This window comes from Colobus angolensis, unplaced genomic scaffold (genome assembly GCF_000951035.1).
Source record: "Colobus angolensis palliatus isolate OR3802 unplaced genomic scaffold, Cang.pa_1.0 Scaffold97, whole genome shotgun sequence".
NCBI classification, from domain to species: domain Eukaryota; kingdom Metazoa; phylum Chordata; class Mammalia; order Primates; family Cercopithecidae; genus Colobus; species Colobus angolensis.
This window is the reverse complement of record NW_012123709.1, coordinates 6,365,912-6,391,578: the sequence shown is the minus strand read 5'-3', so window position 1 is coordinate 6,391,578 and position 25,667 is coordinate 6,365,912.

Genomic DNA, 25,667 nt, shown 5'->3' with positions numbered 1-25,667 from the left:
CTCTCTCTCTCTCTCTCTCTCTCTCTCTCTCTCTCTCTCTCTCTGCCTCAGCTTCTCTTACAGACTCTGTCCCACTCTCATTTCAAGACACAGAACCCCTTCTTAATCTACCTGAAGCTATAGTTGGTCATTAGTATCATGGAAAACAGAAACTGACTATGCCTTAAAAATCATTTATTGCCGTGATTTTTAATCAATGTTTAAAGGAGCCTTGAGATTCCTTGGTGGCAAGCTAGAAAGGCCACCGAATATGTGTATGTATGATAAGTACTCATAGCAGTGAATATTTGGAAAGCAAAGGCTCCAAAAGTCCCTTATGCACACATGCATACTTAATCAGAACAGAGGACTGGTATTTGTTTTATGTATTGGGCCACTTCATTGTTTGATTTTTTTTTTTAAAAAAAAAGATTGTTATTTAAAGAGAATAATTTGAATATCACCATGATCCCATCTTGCCCCTTCATTATCTGCAGGGGTGCCCCGAATGTCCCCAGGTGAGATCTCCATGCCTACATTACTCTACACAGAATAACACTCTCCTGGTTCCAGTCCCAAATAAAGAGGACAGAGCCTCATGAGTCTATCTGGGCCAAGGTGGGTTATTGCCAAGAATAACCTGGCATCAGGGGATTCAAACTCTTTGCCTTCAAGCTCTGGCATTCCAGTAAGGGCTGACTTGGAACTGTCACAGAGAAACTGAGCAGGCGGGGACAGTAAATGCAGTCTAGCACTTGTCTGGAACTAGAGCATGGCTCAAAAATGATCACAATGAATAAACCTTGCTAGCAGCTTTCTTTAAATAAATATACACACAATGCTAAATCCTTTTGCATTAGGACTTGAATTTGGTTGTACATTCTTGGATACCTAAGAATCTCCCAATACTGCTCTAGCTTGTAACTGTTTTTTTCAGAAAGAGTATTTCCTCAGATGCCTAGATGTCTGTATGTAAGTGAACATAATTACTATTTTTAAGAGGAGGGTGCCTATGTTCTTCACGCTTGTAATACCTCCAAGAAACTTAGAACACTATGCATTCCTACATGATTAAATTGCAATCCCTAAGGGAATCCCAGACTCACTCTGGATCAACAGTAGTTGCTAATGTGTTTAATGCAGACTACGAGAATAACAATGATCATATTAATACTATTTATGGAGCACTTCTATGTACCAGATGTAATGCTATGTACTGTATATGTAATCTTCACAATATTTACATGAGACAGATTATTATTCTACAGAAAAGAACACTGATGCTAATGTTCGAGAATAAGCATATCTAAAGTTAAAGCTTCAAAGTGGCAGGAATGGGAGTCAAGCAAAATTCATCTGACTCCAAAATGAATATTCTCAGTTGCCATGCTAAATACTATTATGCTGCTCCTACTGGAATATGGGACACAGACCTCACTAAATGGTGGTGACCCAGGTGAGAGAATATGAGAGGACGGACAATAACCTTATCTGGAGTTAAGCTTCCCTAGGCTTCTGCTCTCAATACCAAGAGATTCCTTTCTCAACTAATAATGATGCGATGAAGTGCAGCATGAGCTCAAGAGATTTATTTTGGATCAATGAGTCCCTTGACATGTCCTACTGAAACAGTCAGCTATCTAAGGCATTGCTCAGACCCAGCTGCCAGTAACCTGCCTTTGAGCCACTGAGCCATAAAAGAAAAAGATCCCGACCCACACGCGCTAGGAGACACCCAAGCCAACTCAAGTAGAAACAAGAGACTCAAGAACTATGGATGGCATGTGAATAACTCATATATTCAGCTGTTGTGCATTGAGTACATCATTTAGTGCTGAGCTTTGGCATTCCAATGTACCTCCTTCCCCTCCCCACACCCATCCCTCCCCATCAACCAGTTGTCTGACCAACTGCAGAGACAACTGGCTGGTCTCTTTCTCGCTCTCTCCCCATTTTTATATATGTATATATTTGACTCTGAATACACACTATATGTAATTTTTACTTAACTAACATGGAAGAGTAGCCTTTATGGTAGGTAACTAATGACCTCATTTCTCAGGAGATGAAAGAAGGAACAGATACACCTACCCCTCTGCACACTAACTGTCCTGGGGTCAGGACGTCATCCTAGTGGGGTCCATTTAGAGGTGGTATAGATCAGTGAATCACAAATTTTAAAGTACAAAAAAAGTCCCCTTGGGATTTTATTAAAATGCAGAGTCTTCCTTATTTGGTGGGTCCTGGGATTCTGCATTTCAATCAGGCATCCAGGTAATGCCACTGGGGTTGTCCGAGGATCGTACTTTGAATAGAAAAGTACTAAAATAAGAAAAAAGATGATAGTGACCAGAGGAACATGGGCGAAAGGGAGGAAGGAAAGTTCCTTAAAAGACACTCCTGACTCACTACCAAAAAAGGGAGAATAAGAGATGAGAGAATGGGGGCTCTGCCTTATCTTGACAGAACTATGTCTAAGAGAATTGCAGGAATCCAAGCCTCAGAATTTGTTGGCTAATTCAGGAATGTCTTGATCCTATGTGGGTTATTGTCATGGAATGATCAGAAGAATGTTTCTCAATCCTGGCAGGGTTTTAGAATTACTAGAGTGTTAAAAACATATTCATGCTATGTTTCTATCAAAAGAAATCTTAGTATCCGGAAGCAGAGTCCTGGCTTCAAGTTTGTTTGTTTGTTGGAATCTCTCCAGGTGGAGAACCCTTGGTCTAACTGGTCCATATGGCAAAGGGTATTCTGCATTTTAAAAGCCTGGATTAAAGAAGTTCATAGCTGAATCATACTCTGGCTGGGACAGGGCTAATCCAGAAGTTTGATTCAGTGGAACAAATTGCCCTACTTAGGTGAAAAACTGAAGCTTGGACATTTTTCAATTTGGGGATTGCTGTATTCTACTTGCAGATGGTTTTCAGAGTGGTACCAGGTGGACTCATGAATAGAACATTCTCAGCCCAAGTCTAGTCACGAACCAGATATGGATGTTACATGATTTATTATAAGGAATTGGCTTATCCCATTACAAAGGCTGAGAGGTCCCAAGATCTGCAGAGGGCAAGCTGGTGACCCAGGACAAACATTGGTTTTTCCAGTCCCAGCCTGAAGGCCTGAGAACCAGGAGAGCCAATGGTGTAAGTTCCAGTCTGAATGTGAATCTAAGGGCAGGAGAAGACCAATGTCTCAGTGCAGAGAAGGCAGAGAGAGCTTGAATCTCCCTTTCTCACCTTTTTGCTCCATTCCTGCCTCCAATGGATTGGAGAGGGCAATCTGCTTTACTCAATCCACTGATTGAAATGTTAATCTCATCCAAAAACACCCTTGCAGACACACCCAGAATAATGTTTGACCAAATACCTGGACACCCTGTGACGCAGTGAAGATGACAAATTAAATTAACTACCATATCATAGGATCTCATGGAAAGATGATTTAGAGCCAGCTCTGCTACTTACTATTCATTAAGAGAGGGTGTCAGGGAAGACAGCGCAATTTGCAACTAGACTGAAATTTAAGCATTATCTCAGGCTGGGCGTGGTGGCTCATGCCTGTAATCCTAGCACTTTGGGAGGCTAAAGCTGGTAGATCATCTGAGGTCAGGAGTTCGAGACCAGCCTGGCTAACATGGTGAAACCCTGTCTCGACTAAAAATACAAAAATTAACCAGGTGTGGTGGCGGGCACCTGTAATCCCAGCTACTTGGGAGGCTGAGGCAGGAGAATCACTGGCACCTGGGAGGTAGAGAGTATAGTGAGCCGAGATCACGCCATTGCACTCCAGCCTGAGCGACACCATCTCAAAATAATAATTACCTCAAGCAATCTTTAAGTATCTTCCAACAGCTATGTTATCAAATAACGTGTGTATGTATATATTCCACCATCCCCTTAATTTGGTTCAGCTTCTAGAATATCATTATAAAACCATGAGCCCTCTGCTGTAGTGAGAACCCCTGGATGTTGTTCATGCCCTGTTTATTTTTTCACATTCCCCTCCCCATTCTCCATCTAAATCCTACCAGTCCTCTAAGGCCAGCTTATATTTCACCTTCTTCATAACACATGTGCTGCTAGCCACTCCAGCTCATGAAAATCTCTGTTTCTTTAGGTTTCATGGCTCTTACTACCTGTTATAAGGCTTTCTTGCCACTTTATTACATACTCTCTGATATTTCTTGTACTGAGGCTGGAAGTCAGAACAATTAAAAGTTGGTACATTGGTGTCATATATACCTAGGTTCAAATCTGACTTTGCTATTTATTAGTTATATAGCCCTGGGTGGATATTTACCTTCTCTGATTTTCAAGCTGTGCATTAGTAGAATGAGAATGACAATGCACAAGTCAAACTCATAGAAACAGTAAAATGGTGGTTGCCAAGTGCCGAGGAGAGGGGGAGATGGGGAGACGTTGGTCGCAGGGTTAAAAAAAAATGCAGTTGGGCAGGGTGGCTCACACCTGTAATCCCAGCACTTTGGGAGGCCGAGGCAGGCAGATCACAAGGTCAGGAATTCAAGACCAGCCTGGCCAACATAGTGAAACCCAGTCTCTACTAAAAATACAAAAATTAGCTGGGCATGATGGCGCACACCTCTAGTCCCAGCTACACGGGAGGCTGAGGCAGGAGAATTGCTTGAACCTGGGAGGCGCAGGTTGCAGTGAGCTGAGATCGCGTCACTGCACTCCAGCTTGAGGGACAGAGCAAGACTTTGTGTCAAAAAAAAAAAAAAAGGTCCTGGCTTACAGAGAAATAGGTTAAATGAATGAGAGTAATGAGAGAATAACTGTATTTCATCTGTGACTCACGTGGCCCTATTTCAGAGTTGTGTGATGAACAATGAACACAGTCCAGTAAAAATTCACTTCAAAATAACTCAGATTTTTAACTTAACCTTTCTTCAGACCTGGATGGAATATATAGTTCACAACAAACCCTTTATAATCCTTTTTCTTTTTCCATACACTTCCCTTATGCCCCACAACTGCTCAGAACTTTCTTTTCTTGCCTTCCAAGTAAACTCTCTCCCAGCCCCAGAAGGCAAGAATCTTGCGTTCTTATCTCGACCCCTTTCTTCTGCCCTCTCGAGGTCTGTGTCTGGCCATTCCTGCAAAGTTGCAGAACAATACAGTCAGATCTGGCAAAGGCTAACACTCTCCCACACACACTCAGAGGATGAGAAAGAGGGAAAGACCAACAGAGGGAAAATACCAGACATGTATTACTTTTGTTCTGCCATATGTGTAAAGAATTTAGAGGCACCTAGCACATAGTACAAGCCTCTCAAAGGGCAGCTACTACTATTTTATTACTATATCATATCACAGAATGAAATCAGAATTACATTTCTTTTCTTTACAAACATATAGTCTGCTCACAGACTTACTGGACTGTGCTCACTGTTCATCATGCAACTCTGAAATGGGACCGTGTGAATCACAGATAAAATGCAGTTATGCTCTCATTATTGCAAGCTTTTTAAAGGAAAGAACTTTAGAACTTTTCCTTATACTTTTATATAACTCTCTACCAGTGCTGCCCAATATAACTTTCTGCAGTGATGGAAATGGTCTACCATCTCTGCTGTCCAATATGGTAGCCACCAGCTACATGTGACGATTGAGTACTTGAAACACAGCTAGTGCAAGTCAGAAACTGATTTTTGTGTTTTATAGAATGTATTTAATTTACATTACAAGTTCCCTGTGGCCAGTGACTACCATATTGGACAGAGCAGACACCACCTACCACAGTACCTTGCACAAAGTAGATACTCAGTAACATTTACTGACCAGATGGATGATAGGTGACTAAATGAACCAAACTATCAATAATACAGTTACAGTGCTGATATTTTTACAAGTAGGTAATTTTGCAAGCTACTTCCTTGTTGCTATACCCTCTGGAGTAGTTTTCTTGCCACAGGAAAGACTAGCAAATGCTAAAACAGATAAGCAAGATTCTATATTTAGGTCTCATTTTTTCTTTGCTCAGTATAAATTCATTCTGACTCTGAGGTCAGCCTCTTTTGTTTTTCAAAAATAAAAAAAACTGTAATGTACATGTTTTATTTAATGGTGAGTTCTCGTTATGACATTTCCCTTCAGGAATGAAAGAGGAAGAGATCAGTTATTGTCAATGCAGCCACAAGCAAATTCAGCCATCTTCCTCAACACTGAAGAGAAATGTCAAAAAAGATTAATCATGCATTAAAGATGCACGGACATGTTTTACCTCTCATATATTGAAGGACTGTGACATATTTAAATATTTGTTGACCATTATTAGATAGTCAAGAGCTTGGCAGCATCGAAATAATGTATATAGTAGTAGCTCTATGATCTCACCCATCTTAAAACAAAGACGGAAATATTTCATTGACAATTCATCTGAATGGTAGTTTGGTTCTTTGGGGGTTTTTTGGTTTGTGTGTTTCTGTTTTGTTTTCGCCTGGTTTTTGACACAGGGTCTCTGTCACACAGGCTGGAGTGCAGTGACACAATCATGGCTCACTGCAGCCTCAAACTACTAGGGCTCAAGAAATCCTCCCACCTTAGCCTCCAGAGTAGCTGGGACTACAGGTGCACATTACCATGCCTGGCTAACTTTTGTGGGTTTTTTTTTTTTTTTTCATAGAGATGTGGTCTCACTATGTTGCCCAGGCTGGTCCTAAACTCCTGGGCTCAAGCGATCCTCTCCCCTCAGCTTCCTAAAATGCTAGGATTGCAAGTGTGAGCCACCACACCTGACTGGTAGCTGTTTTTAAGAACATTGACCCTTTTAAAAAAAATCTTTGTATTGTTGAATTTGCTTCTTTATCATTTTGTGTTTTTAAAGCATCACATTTGAACAAGGCCTTATTGTTTTAGATCCATGTCTTCTTCCTAGAGTGACAGTTAAAAAACCAAGATAGATGAAGTCATAAGGAGATGATGGACAGGGAGAGAGGAGGAATGTGATCTTCAACCTGAACAGAGGAGTTCCGGTCTTAAACACAGTGTCACCCCACAACATTTTACTAAGTGAAATGGACAAATATTGTGTGATTTCACTTAAATGAAATATCTAGAACGGGCAAATTCATAGGCAGAAAGCAGATTGGAGGTTACCAGGGACCTAGGGTGAATGACATGTGAGGAGTTATTACTCCATGAGTACAGAGTTTCTGCTTGGAGTGATTACAAAGTTTTGGAAATAGATAATGGTGATGGCTGCACAATATTGTGAATGTAGTTAATGCCACTGAATTGTACACTTGAAAATGGCTTAGATGGCAAATTTTGTGTTGTATATATTTATCATAATTTTCAAAAACAGAATTGGTACTTCAGTAGATCTCACATGAAAGAAAAATAGCACTTGGAGAGGCCAACAGCCAAGTTTAACCCCAAGTGTTTAGCCCAGCAAAGTAATAATAAAAACCTCTAACAGCAGGACTTTGATTTTGACAACTAACATCCTATAAGGAAATAAGACTGTCCTCCAAACAACTGCAGTGAAATAATAACCAATGGCATAAATCAGAGGCAGAGGAAGGGATGGTAATAGGGTTTGAGGAAGGCTGCTGGAGGGCACACTTCACCTTTGGGTGATATACTGGAGTACAACTCTATCCTCCCACGAACATCTCATGGGGTCACTGGCAGAAAAAGAATGATGGGCTGGAATCAGTGAACTGACTTAATGTGGCATTTCTTGAGTGATGTGTGGCTGTACTGTGATATTAGTACTAGAAAGGACTCTCAGCGCCATTTTTTCATTCCTTTAACTTGACACAGGACCATAATTAAGCCATCTCAAGCTGAGAACTTACACTTTTTCCAAAGACTTCCAAAGTGATCCCAGGGGTATCTTTTTTTTTTTGAGACAGGATTTTGCTATGTCGTCTGGGCTCGAGTGCAGTGGCACGATCACGGCTCACTGCAGCCTCAGTCTCTTGGGTTCAATTGATCCTCCCACCTCAGCCTCCTGAGAAGCAAGAATTACGAGCATGTGTCACCACACCTGGCTAATTTTTGTTCTTTTTGTAGAGATGGAGTTTCGCCATGTTGCCCAGGCTGGTCTTGAACTCCTGGGCTCAAGCAATCTGCCCACCTCAACCTCCCAAAGTCCTGGGATTCCAGGCATGAGCCACTGCACCCGGCCCCATGGATGTCTAATCCATATCTCCTAGATGGGAATTTACACTGTTCCTTTTGTCCTGACTAACTAGAAGTAGACAGGAAGCCAGCATCCATTTGTTGCTAACCTCTTAAGTTTCCCATCTGTCTTTCACAACCCAGATCCTAGAAACGGCTAAGGTGCTTCAAGAAGGGGGTAACTCATAGTGCCTTGCATTTCCTGTAAGTAGCAACCAGGGTTCAGGCAGGAAAGCAGAGCCAAAATGATTATTACAGGAATAGCTAAATGAATATAGGAATGAGACGATATACAAGTTTGTGAGGATCTGAGTAAAGTCAGAGGAGCAGAGCAAGTGTCACCAACCGTGCAGCTGAAGCGCTGACATGGAGGGACATGTCAGGTCTTGCAGGGAAATCTGAGAAGCCAGGCACGTCTAGCTGGCAGAGTAAGGCCCTAAAGGAGGAGCTCATGGAGAGGTCTAAGGGAGGCCGTGCTGCCTCCCTGCCAGTATGTGGACCACGACCAAGAGCTATGGAAGACCTGGTTACCACTGTTGGTCAGCAAGGCCAGAGGCAGAGAAAATGACCCAGAAGCAGAGCAGAAGAATGCAAAGACCAGCTGGAACCCGCCAGACATCTCTGATTCTACCCATTACCATAATGACCACACAACCTTCTATGAGTAACAACTGCTGCTTTCTTTCTGTCTTCCAAATCTCACACAGTTTCTCCTTTGACCGACTCGAACTCTGAACATGTAGGTACCAGCATAGCACAGTGTATCACCTTTCTATGTCTTGCAATTAATGTCTAGATTTAAGCTTAAATAAAGGCATTGAAAATGTTCCTTAAATCTAAATGAAAATCGTTCTTATTCATCCTATTCTTACTTTATTCAGAATAAAATATTGAAAATTGACTCTTAAAAATCATGAGTATTTCACTTTTTCCCTGCTAACACTGTTCATTTACTTCATGGTAATTGATGGTAGAAAAAGACAGCACTTTTTACTTCCCATCACATCAGGCTGAGTTACAAGACTATCATTCCACATTTTCAGTTCAATTGTAAAGCATAATCTATCAACAAATTGAGCAGTTTCTAAATTGGCTGTCTTTACATAATGTCTAACATCCAGAAGTATTGTTTGCAGTGATAAAAGCTTGGAAACAACCAAAATATCCATCATTAGGAGAGTGGTTAAATAAATTATGGAACAAACATGCAGTGGAATACTATATAGCCTTTGGGGAAAAAAAAATAAGGCACAGCACTGATTATGAAATCTTCATAATGTTTTCTGTTAGGTGAAAAAGGTAATATGAAAACAGTGTATGTGGTACCATTAAAGAGGTGAGTAAAATACATAGATGCACATATGCACATACAATGTGTCTTCCCTCCAGGGAAAGTGAGTGGGAATGGAGGGGGAGAAAGAATGAATAATAATCTTTGAATTTTGTGCCGTATGTTTGTGTTGCTTACTAGATAAATGGGTGGATAGATAGATGATAGATAGATACATGATAGATAATTGATGGATGGATAGATAGACAGAGGTAGATAGACCCATATATTAACAATGGTCTACTCTCTGATATAGTATAACCTGGCTTATTTTACCTTCAAATCCTCTGCTTTTGGCATCAAGGATGCCCAGGAGAAAAAAATGTTATCATAATCTGTATCATAATTAGAAAACCAAATTTACATATTGGGTCAATGTACCAAAATGCACACATAGAAAAACGTGGAAAAAATGTACTACTTCCTCTGTTCTGCTTCATTTCTTTCTTCAACGTAACCAACATTTTTGTATATGTTTGTATATTTTGTCACATGAATTTGGAGATGATGCAAATTACCTGTTATAAGTGATTCTTCTTCGAGACACCACCTATTCTGAACTACGGAAAGAACTTCCTTGCTCTGATCATTAGAACTAGTTATTATGGGGGGAGGATATTGTTACTAATCTAGGTCCGTTAAGAGGCTTATTCTGCTCCCTCTACTTTTCCTGGACCACCTGCTACAGGAAGATTGGATTTGCTGTTTTTCCTTTGTAATTCATTTCCTTTGTCTAAATTACATTTCCCTGTTTCATTCCACCCAGATGTATGACAGGTGATCAACTTCTGAACTCCCTCATCCAATAGCCACATGTTCTTCTTGAATGTAGCTGTCCAAGGTTAGAAGCAAACTGCATTTTTGCACAAGATCCTACTCTTGTGCGATATAAATCAGAGCTTCAAGAGAGGAGTGGGTCAGTATGGGCTTTAGGTTAGTACTGATTTCCTGGGAATTGAGAAGAGCTTCTCTCTTACATAGGCTCTGTCTCTCCCTTTCTATTTCCTTCTGGCCCTTTATTAGCTAATGTCCACGTTCAATATATTTGGCAGTGATCATCACAACCAGGGAACAAGGGCTTTCTCCTTTGGTACTACATCAACCATCTCCTGATTAATATGCAGAATTACAGGCACTAAAAATTGTTACATTGGCATTTAAAAAAGTAGTTATTAGATTTATTTCTTACAAGAAAGTCTGGCCTTGCCTTTGTTTCTTGCCATGGCCTGCCTGTATGCAAAAGGACACCCACTCTTCTTGAATTCCATTCATGGCTCTTCCACTAGCACTGCATGACCCTCTCAATTGCTTGATGAAGAACAGCACCTTGGAGGTGAGGATTGTATTGGCATATCCATGCAGCTACATCTTTGATTCTCAATCCAATCTATAGCTTCTGATTATTCTCAGTGTGAGAAGCTGACTTACTACAGCTGTCTCTATTAGGGATGGCTTACGTAGAGATCATTAAAAAATAGATGAGACTGATGCTCTGACTACCAGCATTAGTATTTTACTACACCTCTCTTCCTCAGAAAGCTTTTGGAGACTAGGGTCTCTCTTCTGCCTCAGAAAGCTTTTGCTCTGACCACCTAATGCTCTGACCACAAATTTTCTCTGACCACCTTTTGCTCTGACCACTAATGCTCTGACCACTAGCATTAGTATTTTACCACACCTCTCTTCTTCCTCAGAAAGCTTTTGGAGATTAGGGTGAATGTTGCTGGTTTTACACGTCTCTTGTTATGATTTCTTTTTCTTAACCTATTCCAACTGCACTAGGTTTCTGGCTCTCCTAACTCAGGGCTTTAGCACTACTGTTGCCTCTACCTGGAATGTTCCTCTCTAAAAGAGCCATGTGGCTCATTCTTTCACTTTCTTTAGGATGTTGTTCAAATCACTCTGCTATTGGCCACCCTGTTTAATATGACCCCTGCACTTCCTATCCCACTTAATGCTTTATTTTCCTCCAAAGTGCCTCACCTTATATTTTTAATTTTTGTTATTGTATCACTCCAAGTTCCAAGAGGGCAGGGATTTTTGTCTCTTTTGTTCGCTGCTATATCCCCTTTGCCTGGCACACAGTAGGCACTCTGGAAAGAAAGAACAACTTAAATGTTATATTTCCAGTTCTCCTCCCCTTTCTGATGGATGGGCTAACCTGATGCATTGCCCTCAAGACACAAAGGCAGGTCAGCACCAGTACTTCATGGCATTAAGACATGCAGATGGATCAGGAGCCAATACTTACCTATCAACTGCTAGTCTGTTCTAAGCATTTTGTATTTTGACTCATCATTTTGTCTGTCCAGTACCATCACCATCCCATCCCAATCATTTTTTGGAGACTTCCTTTCCTCCTTCTGAGAACTTCTCCTTGCCAACTCCATCAACAAAGCCACCATAAGAGCCTCCATGTTAACGCAGAGTGTGGCTCCAGCTCTTGGGCTGCATTGTTAGGTGCAGGAATAGACCTCTCGCTCAAGCTAAACCAAAGACCTGCCTCAGAAAACTTGGAATCCAGACCAGGAGATCCAAACTCAGCCTGGTTGTTCTACTGAGTTGAGAAAATATAAGCCTGGGAGCTGCTATTGGCAAGCCAAGTCTTCCTTCATGGAGACTGGCAAACAAGGAAAGCTGGTCTGCGGCAGAGAGAGGAACAAGCCTGTAGAGAGGCACGGAGATGTGAGATCAAGTGTAGTCCTGAGGCCCTGGGAGTCCCTGATTTCAGTTCACTCGGGAGAGTTAGCTGTACTTCTCTCCTTGAATTTTAAATACCCCTGTGATCCTTATACTGCATTCTCCCATTTTTCTTAAACAAACTAAAGCTAGTTTTCTATCACTTGTTAAGAAAACTTTACTAATTCACTTAATGCTGACAGAAACCTGATGAGGCAGCCCATCTTTTTCTGATTTTGGAGATGAAGAAGACTTGGGAAGGTTATGTTTTCCTCCAGTTGCTGGAGGAAAGTAGCGGAGCCTGGGATTTGGTCACAGACCCACCTGATTCCAGAGCGTGCATTGAGACTTCCATTCTGTCATTCAGTCAAGTCCAGCCATCCTGATGCTTTGTTAAAAATGGTTTATTTATTATGAAGTTTTTACACATTCAAAGTAGAGAGAATTGTACAATAATTCCCCATGTGCTTATCAATCAGCTTCAACCATTATCCACATTCAGCAGTCTTGTTTCTTGAAGGCCTTTTAAGTGGACCCTCAAAAATGAACTTTGTAGGATTTCAGGCATTGGAGTGGGGTCTGTAGTGTGGTTGTGCAAAGGGTTCTCTTGTTCTACTCAGTCCGTGGAGAATGAGGGAAGAAAAAGCAGCACTGTGTTCAACAGGCTCGGACATGGAGAACTGTGCTGTCCACAGTTCTATCCAAGGCAGGAAGGTGGATTGGATGCTGGTGGGAGGGGGTGGCGGCTTTCCAGCCCCAGCGGAAAGTACAAAAAATGTTGGAAGACTCTTTAGAGTTAAAAGAAAAAGCAAATTAGCACAGCCCACTTCTCCCACCGAAACAAATTGCATGTTTGTGATAGCCAAGTAAGATTAATGCTCAGATGTCACCATCTGAGAAACAGTCTTGAATCAGGATTCATTTGTTTTGACCTCGCTCTGGTCCTCTCTGCTCCTAGTTAATGATTTACAAGTGACACCTTGGAAACAGCTAAGGGGTCCTCTCTCCCTGTCCTTTTTTAGGGCAGGAAGTAATCCCGGGCCTGGGGACAATCCCATCACCCCTTATTAGAGCTGCACCCAGGACACTGTTGGAGCTGACCAGAGCTTTGCTCAATGAGATGGCAGGTCCCCAGCCTGACACTCTGCTGACAGTTGCTGTTTCCTTTCTCTCTCTCTCCCTCATGCCAGAAGGACATTTATGTAAGCACCACTGGCTCAGGACTGAGTAGAACAAGTTAAGAAGTGAAAAGGCTGGACTCAGCAGGATGGTAGCATGCATTCTCCCGTACTGAGGGAGCACAGCCCAGAACTGCCAAGATGAGCTCGAGTCACTCTCAGGAGATTCCCGTCATGGGGGTTTCTTCTCCTGTCATGCTCTTCGGTGCCTACGACTTTATTCCTGGAATGGAGGCGGCTGCCAGCCCTAATACCTAGCTCACAGGGGAGTTGTGAGCATCAGATGAGATTGTGAATGAGGAGGCATTTTGTTAACTGCAAAATGCCATGCAATTTTAAAGGACTGTCATTTCCACTACTCTTCTCCTTATACCTGGACACCTGCCTCCCACACCCAGTTGTACCTCCTTTCAGCCTGAAATTCAAGTCTTTTTACTGAAGAGGAAAGCTTCATTCAGGATCTATTTGTGAATGACAGCGACTCTTGCAAAGAATCTACCAATATTTATCATTCACATGCAAAAATGTGTCATACATATTTAGCAAGCGCCCCATGAATTTCTTGTGCCTAGCAACCAAAACAGAAAAAGGAACATATGGAATCTGTGGTTGTTTGATACCAATTTGATCTGAATGAACAAACAAATTCCCCCATTTTTCCAAATATGAACCTGGTACCACTATTATCGCCTGTGAGTGGAGATAAATACGCTCTTGCTACTTGTATTTTATTAGCTATTTCTATTCTTTCAAAATGGAATCTTTATTCTTGGGAAAGAGAAAGAACCACTGGAGTGTTTTTGGACACTCCAGAGCACTTCCCTATTTGCTGCCTTTTCCAAGTCAAAACATTTGAACTTCAAGATTCTTTCCTCCCTACTGAGCACACTGTATCAGGCATCACAGCAGTCACAGTTTTCTCCAGAGGAAAGCATATGGCCCTTAACTCCACTTCAGGCAGTGAACCCTGTGGGAGAGTGTCAATAGAAAGAAGCCAGAACAAAAAACATCTTTTCTGTTGGGCTCTTGTCTGAAAGGTGCCTCCGCTCTGAGGAGGCAGATTCCAGCTCTATGTAAGGAAGAACTGTCAAGCAATCAGGGTGGCCAGAAGTTAGAGTGGACTCTCTCAAAGAGAATCAGTTCCTCACCAGCGAGTGTGGGCAACCACTTGGAATTGATTCTGTACAGGGAGTTTGAAAGTACAAGATGCTGAACTACTTGTACAAAATGGCCCTGCCAACCCTAGGAGCCTATGGGTCTACAAGAGAGCTGAATGGTTTCAAAACAAAACACAGGAGGTCTCCTCTGTGATATTGTTTGAATGAAATGGAAAGATCCTGCTTAAAAATATCTTCTTCATTGACACCTGAAATTCTGTCATCAGTAATTTCTTCCTTTGAGTCAAGCAGTTCTCTTTTCCTGAGGTCTTTTTCTTTCTTTGGGAAGGTGTAATAATTTTACAATTTCATCCTTGGAAAAAAAGAACTTACAAAGATCTTTTTCCCCCTGTTCTGAAAGAAAAAAGATGGAACCCCATAAAAATCACTGAGTGGGAAGCAAAAGAAGAAAGAGGAAAAGGAAAAGGAAGGGAGGGAGCAAGTATCTTCTTGCAGAAAGAACTTTGATAAACTCAGTGTGCCAATGGCCACATCCAATCACCTAGGTTCTTATTGATACTGATAATCATTATTAAAATAAATAACGGTTTGAGCACTTAGTACGTATCAGGCACTGTGAAGAGCTCTTAACAAACAGAATCAAACAAAACTTCCAAGAACCCAGTGAGGTTTTATTATTCCCATTTTACATATCTGTAAACTAAGGTTTAGCAAGATTAGGTACCTACCTAGATCACATAGCTAGAAAATGGAAGAGGCAAGAAGCTAAATCAGTGTCTGATCCACAGTTGAGATTCAGTAAATACTTACAGAATGAATACATCAAATTTTAATCAGAGAGAGATGATCGTGGGACACTCCTGTGTCATAAATCACTACCATTTTTATAGGGCAGTTTGACTCTAAAACCTGTGCTTATAACCACTCTTCAGCTGCCTGTCATCCTCCTATTTTTCTCATTTAATGACCTCGACCTTAGAGATCCCCCTAAACACAAGCTACATGTGAAATTTACCCTGAAAAAAGTATGCCAACAAATTAGAGTTTGTTTTCCACTTTTCTTAAGACATTACTTTTTCTACCCACTACTGACCTCCCTTTTCCTTATTCCTTAAAAAAGAAATTGTTACATCATTGTATTTTCTCACCTAGGAAAGTCTTCATAAGTAGCAGCCACCCTCATTTCTACACCCTGGGACCCCAGGAGCGCCAGAGAGAGGTGTGGTAAGGAGAACAAATATATCAGAGTGAGGAATAAATGCCTGCCGAGCTCATTAGCACCCAGGCACAGAGAAGGAGACTGCTATTTTTATCAAATGTATCTTCTCTTAAATAAATTGCAGAGAAACTTGACAGAAAAGGGTTTCTTTGGAAATTTTTGTTCCTTCTAATAAAGACAGACTATCTTGCATGCCCTTTCCAGCCTGGTAGCTATCCTCAGACCTATAACATGTGGGGTTGGAAAGGCTCTTGTGTACATTTTTACATTTGCTCCCTCATGAAATCTCTATCTCAGCTACTTGCTTTTTTGTTCTAGCCCAGGCGCAAACCTGACGGGAAACATAGAAAAGCTTTGTAACTCAGGTGGAGTGCCACCTCCACTACCAGGAATGAGGGCTTTGCCTCTTCCCTGTGATTCACCAGTGCAGTTTTGATCACTCAGTTCCAATGATATGATTCCTTTAGCCAAGGCTGGTTCATGACCCAATGCATGAGCTGAATTCAATTTCATTAGATGAGAATTTAATTATACCCACTTGCTTTCTCATGCACAACTTTGCCAACATTTTAGGGATGCTCCAGGATTATTTCCCAGCCTGGTTATGCATCATGCCCATCCTCAACCCTTGGGCCAAGATATTTGTCTTAAGCTCAGGAGTCATAGCCACCCGGAGCCTCTGTGCTGACAGCTTGTACTTACAGAGTTAGCCCCCATTACTTAAACAAACACACACACACATGCACATGTGCGTGTGATACTTACTGCTTGTTTTCAAAAAAGACAAAAATGAGCCTAGGCAGGCATGATGGCTCACACCTACAATCCCAGCAATGTGCAAAGCAGAGGTGAGAGAATCACTTGAGCCCAGGAGTTCTATGTTCTCCCTGGGCAACAAAAGGAGACTCTGCCTCTATTTATTTAAAAAACAAACACAAACAAACAAACAAAAAACTAAAAATACTTTTTTCCCTCCACTCTTCCTCCCAAAAGCAAATTTAAGGAGACTTTCTGTGTCTTTCTGTCTCATAAGCCAGTTTTTCCAGAATCTCCAAAATTAGTTGCTTCTTAAACATTCTCATTAACTACTAACATTCTCATATTGACTTTTTGAAGATTTGGCAAAATACACCAACAAACTTTAAGACATGCCTACGCTGTAATCCAGCTTTTCTAAAGACGCAATCTGGTACGTCTGCAAAGATTTTCACTCCACTATTGGTATCATAGCAACCATTGATAACAACCAAAGTGTCCAAAATTAGGGATCTGCTCTGGTAAGTTGTGGTACCGCCATATCAGAGGACACTTGTCTACTAGTTAAAACTATGTTGTTAAGGTATTTGTTGGTACAGAAAACATTAACCATCTCTTTTTCTTTTTCTTTTTTTTTGAGACAGAGTCTCACTCGCCCAGGTTGGGTGGACTGGCATGATCTTGGCTCACTGCAACCTCCACCTCACATGCTCAAGCAATTCTAATGCCTCAGTCTCCCAAGTAGCTGGGGTTGCAGATGTGTGCCATCACACCCAGCTAATTTTTGTACTTTTAGTAGAGACAGGGTTTCACCATGTTGGCCTGACTGGTCTTGGGCTCCTGGCCTCAAGTGATCTGCCCACTTTGACCTCCCAAAGTGCCTGGATTACAGGCGTGAGCCACCACACCCAGCCTGAACCATCTATTTCTAAGTGGAAAAAAGCTACAAAACAGTTTGTACAGAGATGCAACCTCTGAAAAAGCAACCTCTATGGTCCTATGTGTATCCGTCTATCTAGTAGAAATTCTTACAGGGGTATACACCGAAGGACAGACACAAGTTAACAATAGTTCTCTTTGGGTGATAGAAATTTTATTCATTGTACTTTTTCTCTGCTCTGAATATTCACTAATTTTTAATTAGTGGGAAACAAATGATCTTTTTAAAAGAAAAAGTGCTGCTTTTTATTTCTTCTCTTGTCTCTGAAATCCTGGAAATTAGCTAAGAAGAGGATCACAGGTCAGACCCGGCTGCTGCTCCAAGATGTTCACTTCAGCTTCCACTTGGTTTCCACTCTGTTCTAACTGCACTGAACAAATCACAGTTCTCATGAGACTAAGACCAAACTCCTTCCCTAAAGATTGGCCTGCAGTCTCTTTTTAGAATTGTTTCCTGACCATCTCTTTAAAAGTACAGAAAACCACTATTTGAGAATATATGCATTTCCTTCTAACATTTCTAGATTTCTCTCTTGACAATCTAAAGTTTAACATTTGACGAGTCGAGACACCATGTAGAATGGAAAGTATACCACGCTATAAGTCAGTGAATAAATACCGTAAGTCAGAGTCAAAGAGTACCATCCTCTAAGTCTGTCTTATCTGTGTTAAAACTAACTGTGGTTTTGGACAAGTTGCCCAAACTGAGACCCAGAGTTTCTGCCCCTCTAAAGAAAAATGAGTACCACCCATTCTGTCTACTCTGCCTACTCTATAAACAGAGGTTGCAAAAACCAAATAAGCTAAGACATGAGGAGAAGGTAGTACATCTATTCAAATATCTACTACCACTATCATGATTGCTATTATTGTCACTCTTGTTACTATTACTGCTCTCTTAACTAAAGAAACAAATAGATGATACTGCAATTTGACTTTACTTTCTGGAAAAGGAGAAAGAATATTCTGGAAGTCCAGTCCACCAAGTTATCCTTGGCCTATGGCATTAATCAAGATCCTTTTCTTTTTTTGAGATGGGGTCTTGCTCTGTTGCCCGGGCTGGAGTGCAGTGGCGCCATCTCGGCTCACTGCAACCTCTGCCTCCTGGGTTCAAGAGATTCTTCTGCCTCAGCCTCCCAAGTAGCTGGGATTACAGACACCCACCACCATGACTGGCTAACTTTTTTTTTTTGTCTTTTAGTAGAGACGGGGTTTCACCATATTAGTCAGGATGGTCTCGATCTCCTGACCTCGTGATCCGCCCACCTCGGCCTCTCAAAGTGCTGGGATTACAGGCGTGAGCCATCGTGCCTAGCCTGAGATCATATTTTTATACATTGTTATAAAAGATAAGACTTGCCTTTACAATGTCAGATGTATATAGTCTGCTTGCTTCTTAGGGAGAAGACCCTTGAACTCTATTGCTCATGCTCTTTTTCATCTACTCTTAGCTGCCCCTCACCTCTGCCTCTTTTCCCTGTAAAGAAGGGCCACCCTCAAGCTATTTCCTTTGGTTTTCTCTTACATATCGTCTGTGTCATTAGTGCTAGCTCAGAGCTAAACATGTACACGTACTATATTCAGTAGATATGTGCTAAAAGAATAAATACATTCACTGAACACCTTTTAGGTGAAGCATAGTGATGAAAAAAAGCAGGGGAAGAGAGAAATTTCTAAAGAGCACTGGGAAACATTAACCAATAAGCTTGCAGTATAGGGCACCCACAGGCTCCTGGAAGAGAGAGAAGAGCCCACAGAGAAGCTGTAGTCAGAATGGGTGGGATTCACGAGTCCTCTTCAAGGTCTTGGGGATCCCGAGCTCTATCTAGGACCACTCTGCTGGCCAGGGTTCTGGAAGAAGTAGCAAAGAATTTGGTTTCTCAGGGTGGTGACAGAGGGAGAGCTGCCCAAGGTGCTTCCAGAGATAAACACATACCCAGAGTTAATCCTCTGACCTAGACTAAGCCCAGGAACATAAGACCTCAAAGCTGATGAGCCACGTACCTACTCAAGACGAAAGCTCCTTCTCGCACTGTGTAACTCATGATTCTCATGACCCCTGGGGGTTGGAGAGATCTGGACTAGGAGCCGGGGGCCTCTGATTTTGCCAGCCACTGCTAATAACCTCTGTCCAGCCCAGGTCAACCTTCCTGACAATTTGAGAAGCGCTTTATCTTAATTCTACCCTACCTCAACTTCATCTAACCTGGAATTCTTTATTCCAGCTTACTTTCCAGATCTAAGTTGTAGCTACAAAATGAAGATGTGAATGGGATGACCTTCCTATCCACGTCAAGGTTCCATGAGTATATATTTTTAGTTACTTATTCAGTCAATAAACTTGAGTGAAGCCGTGCTATGTGCCAGCAACTCTAGGTTCAAAGATGACAATTACGTGGCAGTGCCGCAGAAAACCTCACTGTCTCATGCCCTGCAAAGACACACAAGAAGAGACCCTTTGGTGGGGCAAAGCGGGAGGGGAAAAGTTCCCATGAAGGCTGTCCTGAGAGAGAGGTAGCAGACCAGTATTCCAGGTCTCCTGTGACCTCATCTAGCAGCTTCCTGAAGGCAATATCATGAAGTGTTAAACTTGGCTTCAACATCACACTGCATGGGCTGGAATCTGTCAAGTGTCTGGTGGCTGTGGCCAGTGAGGTTGTGAGAAATGGACCAGTTCACAACATACACCAGTCAAGTTGACATCACATCTAGATATTTTGTTCTCCTCATCTGAAAAAAAATTCATATAATAGCAATTAACACTCTCTTTCCAGGGTTATGCGTGGGGGTTGAGTGAGGTAATTCATGTAAAGCATGAGATCTGGAACATGGTAAATATTTAGCACACACTCGGCTGTTTTTGAGATTATGAATAGAATCTTTAGACTAGATTTCATATAAAAAGGCTTCAGATATTTCTTTTTTAACTTATCTTTTGGAAAATAAACATATGGAGGAAAGATAACATAAAATTGTACAAAAAGGAAGAAGTTCGTTGAAGAAAATGATCATTTGTAAAAAGCTTGGTCCCCACCTGGAGACAGGTACAGCAGATAAAGCTCCCCAGATCAACTGTCTCAGAGGTATCAAAACTCTATATTTAGGCATCCATATGTTCCTGCTGCCAGCGTTGCCCATAAATACAAACATTTCAGGGCACACAGCAGCAGTTTTCAGAAAGATTTCCCTTTTAGGAGAGGGAGATGCTACAAAGCTTAATCGGTTCTAAGTGATTCTCAAATATTGTATCAATTTACAGCAGAAAGGTCACTGTGAATAAACACGAGGATTCTGTTCAGTGTCTGGGATTTAGCAGACTAACTCCCACTAATGTTAATGGGGCCATGCTGCCAAATCCCCAACCATCACCCTGCATGTTTGCTCCAATCCCTAACTTTTGAGATTGTAATATCTTTTCCAAATCAAAGCTGATCCTGAAATGGGCCCAATGAACCTCTGCATAGTTAGACAGGGACAGTGTGGCTGAAGCCTGGGGACATGGCAGTGCTCAAATAAATGGTATTAAGAGGGTTTGTTGGAGCCAGGCATGGTCGTGCATGCTGGTAGTCCCAGCTACCCTAGAAGCTGAAGTGGGAGATCGCTTGAGCCCAGGAGTTTGAGGTTGCAGTGAGCCACAGTCATGCTACTGCACTCCAGCCTGGGCAACACAGCAAGATACTTTTCAAAAAAAAAAATAAAAAGGCTTTGTTGAAAGGCATGTCTTCACATTGTCTACCCAGTTCAGTTCAGCTTCCTTTGCCTGATGTGCAGCACAGTCCATTATCCAAACTCACCTCCCATGGCTTCTCTCTGTGAGCTCCAACAAGATTCCCCAGTTCTCAGCCGGAGGTGAATGTTTATGTTGTTTCCTACCCATTTCTCTCTTCTTTGGGGGGATCCACCTCAATACCACCTTCTTGGTGAAGTTTTTTGATACCAACCTGGGATCATCATTGTTTCCAAACATTGCAGATTCTCAGTTCCATGAAATAAGCTCACATCTCTCCAGCCTCCCTCATGGGCCCAGGAGTATTGGCTCGGCTCCTTTTAGCACAGCTCACATTTTTTGGGTAGCTTCTCCAACCTACTCTACCCTTATCTATCTGTTCTGAATCTAATCTAGGACTCCATGTCTCAGTCAGATTCAAGGTGAAGTGGCTCCTGTTGCAGACCCTGATCAACACCCAGACTTTTCATATTCAGAAAATCACAGCCAGGTCACAGCTTCCAGGAGTCTACCCAGCTTCTGCTGATCTGCTCAGAGAACTAACTGGCCCACAACATCCACTCCCAGGTCAGCCCAGGCTGTCCACAAGGCAAGGTCCAGGATACCCAGCCACTGTCCACTACAATGTGATGGGATGGCACAGGTACTAGCCCCACAAATGGCAGATAGCACTGGCTATCCATGGAGTGGCGTCTGGGCTGAGTGATGAGTCTCAGAATTGTTTCACCCCCTTGGCAAACAAACAAACAAACAAAATATATATACATATATATCAAAAAGTAAAGAAAAACTTTGTTGGTCTTTCCATGCTTTCCCATGGAAAAGTGTTTCCATGCTTTATTGATAAAAAGCTTTCCTATCCTTCCACCTCCCCAGCTCACATGTACACACAGCAGATCCGATGTTTCCCCTCTTGGAACTCAGAATCCTTTGAGCACTGACTAAGGCAGAGATCCCGTTCTGCCTTCTAGGGTTGTCTTATTCTTCTCAGGTTGGTTGCAGGCCTGGTGAGAGTAGGGAGGGCATCACATCTGTCTGTATATTTCCTGTAATACCTCATACAGAGCCTTGCACACCGTCGGTGCTCAGGAAACCACTGGATTGAAGGACTTTCTATTGCTTGTTATTTTTGGAGATTTAGACCTTTTAAGAAAAGGAGTTGAAAGTTGGGAAAGTGGAAGTATATTTACAGATGATAGATCCTTTATGTATTAAGTTAGATAAACATGTTTTAGAAAACATCCCTCCTCTTTGGAGTCAGGAAGAACTGGTCCATTTCTCACACCTCATTGGCCACAGCTACCAGACACTCAGAACACTGGTGGGGGTGAACAGTGGATCTGAGTCACATCAGTAACTCATGTGTTGACATTCAGCTCCACTGTCCTCTCAGAGGCCTCTGCATTTATTCACTGTCCTTACCTACAGCCGTTGCTACCCAAAGCTGACAAGAGCCACTGTGTACATTTTAGCCTTAACTACTCATTTAGGTTCAGTTCAGCCAGGTCTGTCTTAGCCAACACACACTCCATCTGGGGGGTAACCACTAAATGAACATAAACTGTTGGGTAGTCACAAAGCTGACTCCCCACATCTGGCTCGCTGTGCCTGGGGGGCTGTCAGAGCATTGGCTGCAATGGGATTGATAACTTACCCTTTGCCTGCCCTAATTGTTTCCATCCAACCTGCAGGAGGTCTGGAAGTATCTAAGGCAAAGGATAGCCTGTGCTCCCTCTCTCCACTTTCTCATAAACCACTCACAAATCTAGTGGATGTGTTTGAGTCCTTTACCTAGCCTCTATTTTGCTCTTTCATCTGGTTAAAGATGTGGTAAAATTGAATACTAATACCATATCTTCTTCCTGGAGATTCCACCTCCCTTACCTTTGTGACACTGCCCTACAACTCCGGTTTGCTAACTAGCTCTTTTCAATCTCTGTCTTAGGTGCCTCCTCCTCTGTTCACTCCAGGTTCTACCCGTGGTCAGCCCGTCTTGCCACCATGAAAGTTGCATCCATGGCCACTGCTTTCACTGCTCAAGCCCTGAAAATTGTGGTTAGTCTTCCATCCACAGCTTCAATCACTAATGATTTAAACAAGGGCAGCTCTGCCATGAGAGCCTCCCACTTCCCTTTTCCTTCTGTCATAATTTATCCTCCAAATACGAGATTCTCTTAATCTTGCGCTATTGCTCTGACTCAGTTGATCTCAACCTTTTGAATGTGAAAATTAAAAATACTGATGCCCAGCCTATGGCATCAGAGATTCTAAGATAGGCAGTCTGGAGTGGGGCAAGGGCATCAGTGTTTTTACTGTACTATTTTTCCACTACTCATTGACATAAATGTTGCTCTTTTTTTCTGAGAAGTTGCTTTTTCATAGCCCTTCTCAAAAACTGAGACTTAAGTGTTATTATCCCTGTGTTTCCAGGGTTCCAGGCCCTGCAGCAGGAGCTCAATATTTGGTTATTATCTTAAGTAAGGTATCCGTACAATTGGGTTTGCCCAGGACAGACCAAATTTCTACCCATTGTTCTGGCATTCCATCCAGTTGGCTACCCTGGCCCTTTCATCCTCAAAGGTATCCAATTTTGAACAAGAAATCATGTAATCCGACCAACCATAAGGGTACCTAAAGACGTGAAAATTTGTGTTATGGGCTGAGTGGTGCCAACCCCTCCAACACACACACCAAAAATTCATATATTGATAATCCTAACACCCAGTACCTGACTTTATTTGGAGACAGGGCCTCTAAAGAGGTGATAAAGTTAAAACGAACCTCTAATTCAATCTGACTGGTGTCCTCATAAGAGAAAATTTGGACACACAAGGTGACACCACGGCTACAGATGCATAAACGACCGACCATGTGAAGACATCGTGAGAAGATGATCATCTGCAAGCCAATGAGAGAGGCCTCAGTAGAAAGGAAACTTGTCAGCACCTTGATTTTGGACTTCCAACATCCAGAACAGTGAGAAAATAAATTTCTGTTGTTCAAGCCAGCCAATCTGTGGTATTCTGTTATGGCACCAGCTCTAGCGAACTAATACACTTAATAAAATGTGAAGAAAACAAAACCAATGTAAATAATGTTTTCTAAGTTCCCTCTAAAGTTTTCTAACCCTCCAAGATGAATGCTTACACCACATTTTAAAAAACCCGCTGTCTTGAATTTAGATCTTTTGGTTTCTTCAACTGTACTATAAAAGGTTTTCCTTAATGTCTTCACAGGATGTGTTTAGCTTTCATACATTCTGAGTCTCTAAAACCATTCTCAGATGAAACACTGAGATGATGACAATAAATGTTGTATATGGTTACAATGGGTAAAGCATAGTTTCTGTCCTCAAGGAACCATGCCCTGATCTAGAATTGTCTCATCTCCACACAGGAAGTTACTAGCAAAGTGACTTTTGTGAGGACTCAGAGCGAGAGCACTAAGCCAGACTGGAGGAGGGTTAGAATAGGTTCCTTGGTGAGGGGACAGCCAAACTGATTTTTAATGGGTGCAGAGGAACACCTCCAGTGAAAGGAGGTAGACGGACAGGTATTCCCTGCAGAGAAAAACAGTTAAAAAAAAGAGAGAGAGAGAGGTGAAAAGGTAACAATGTTCTTTCTAGTGCTTTTAAAACCACTCCCACCTAGATTTTAAGTCCAGTCATTTTTCTCTGTCCACAGAGATCACAGAGAGTACAACTATCCCTCATATTTTTTACCCTTTAAATATTTAAGCACTTACAAATTACAAATTCTGCCCTTTCAGCTTTTCTTTCCTCAGGTTAAGCAACTTCAGTTTCTCCAGGCTATTCTCCAAACTTTTAAACCAATTTGATGCACTGCCACCCACTACTTGGCCAGTGTACACGCACGCACACGTGCACACATATGCGCTCACATACAGCTGTGCACAGGCCAAGAGGGCCTTCAGTTCACCAAAGGTCTCTTAAACTTAAGAGGCTGTATCAGTGATGTTCTCTCACAAAACACAAATTAAGGTTACACCTATCACATAGCTATGTGAACCGTAAAATCGTCAGTGTATTTTCTTTATTACATAGAAAGCAAAAGACTGACACCAATGGTCATTCTGAGGGAAGACTCTATCCTCTGAAAGAAAGTGTTTTCTTCTCCATTGCTGACAAGTGAATTAATAATTTTGCCATTTGTAGGTGTTGGGAAACATCACAGAACTGAAATAGATCAACCCCACTGATATGGGATGCATTTCTACCAGGAAACACTACGGTTCTTCTAATCCTACATCAAGGGATAAATACAACAGACCTTGTTTTCCACACAGATTCCTATTTCTTTCACACCCAAGCATATGCTAAGAGCTCTCAAGCAACACTCTTCCTCCATCTCTGGGAGACGTCTGAAAACATTTTTAGCTTACCAAACACAAAACGGAGGAGGATCTGTTTCTTTACTCAAGGATAATCATCTTCAACTGCTTATTTATACTGCAGATAGAAACCTATAGATTGAAATGAACATATTTTCATTCTAAAGTTGGCATCTGTGCTGCCATAGTTGAGATGCAACAATCGTGTTTGAAAAGCAATCGTCCAGGAAACCCCACGTTGCTTC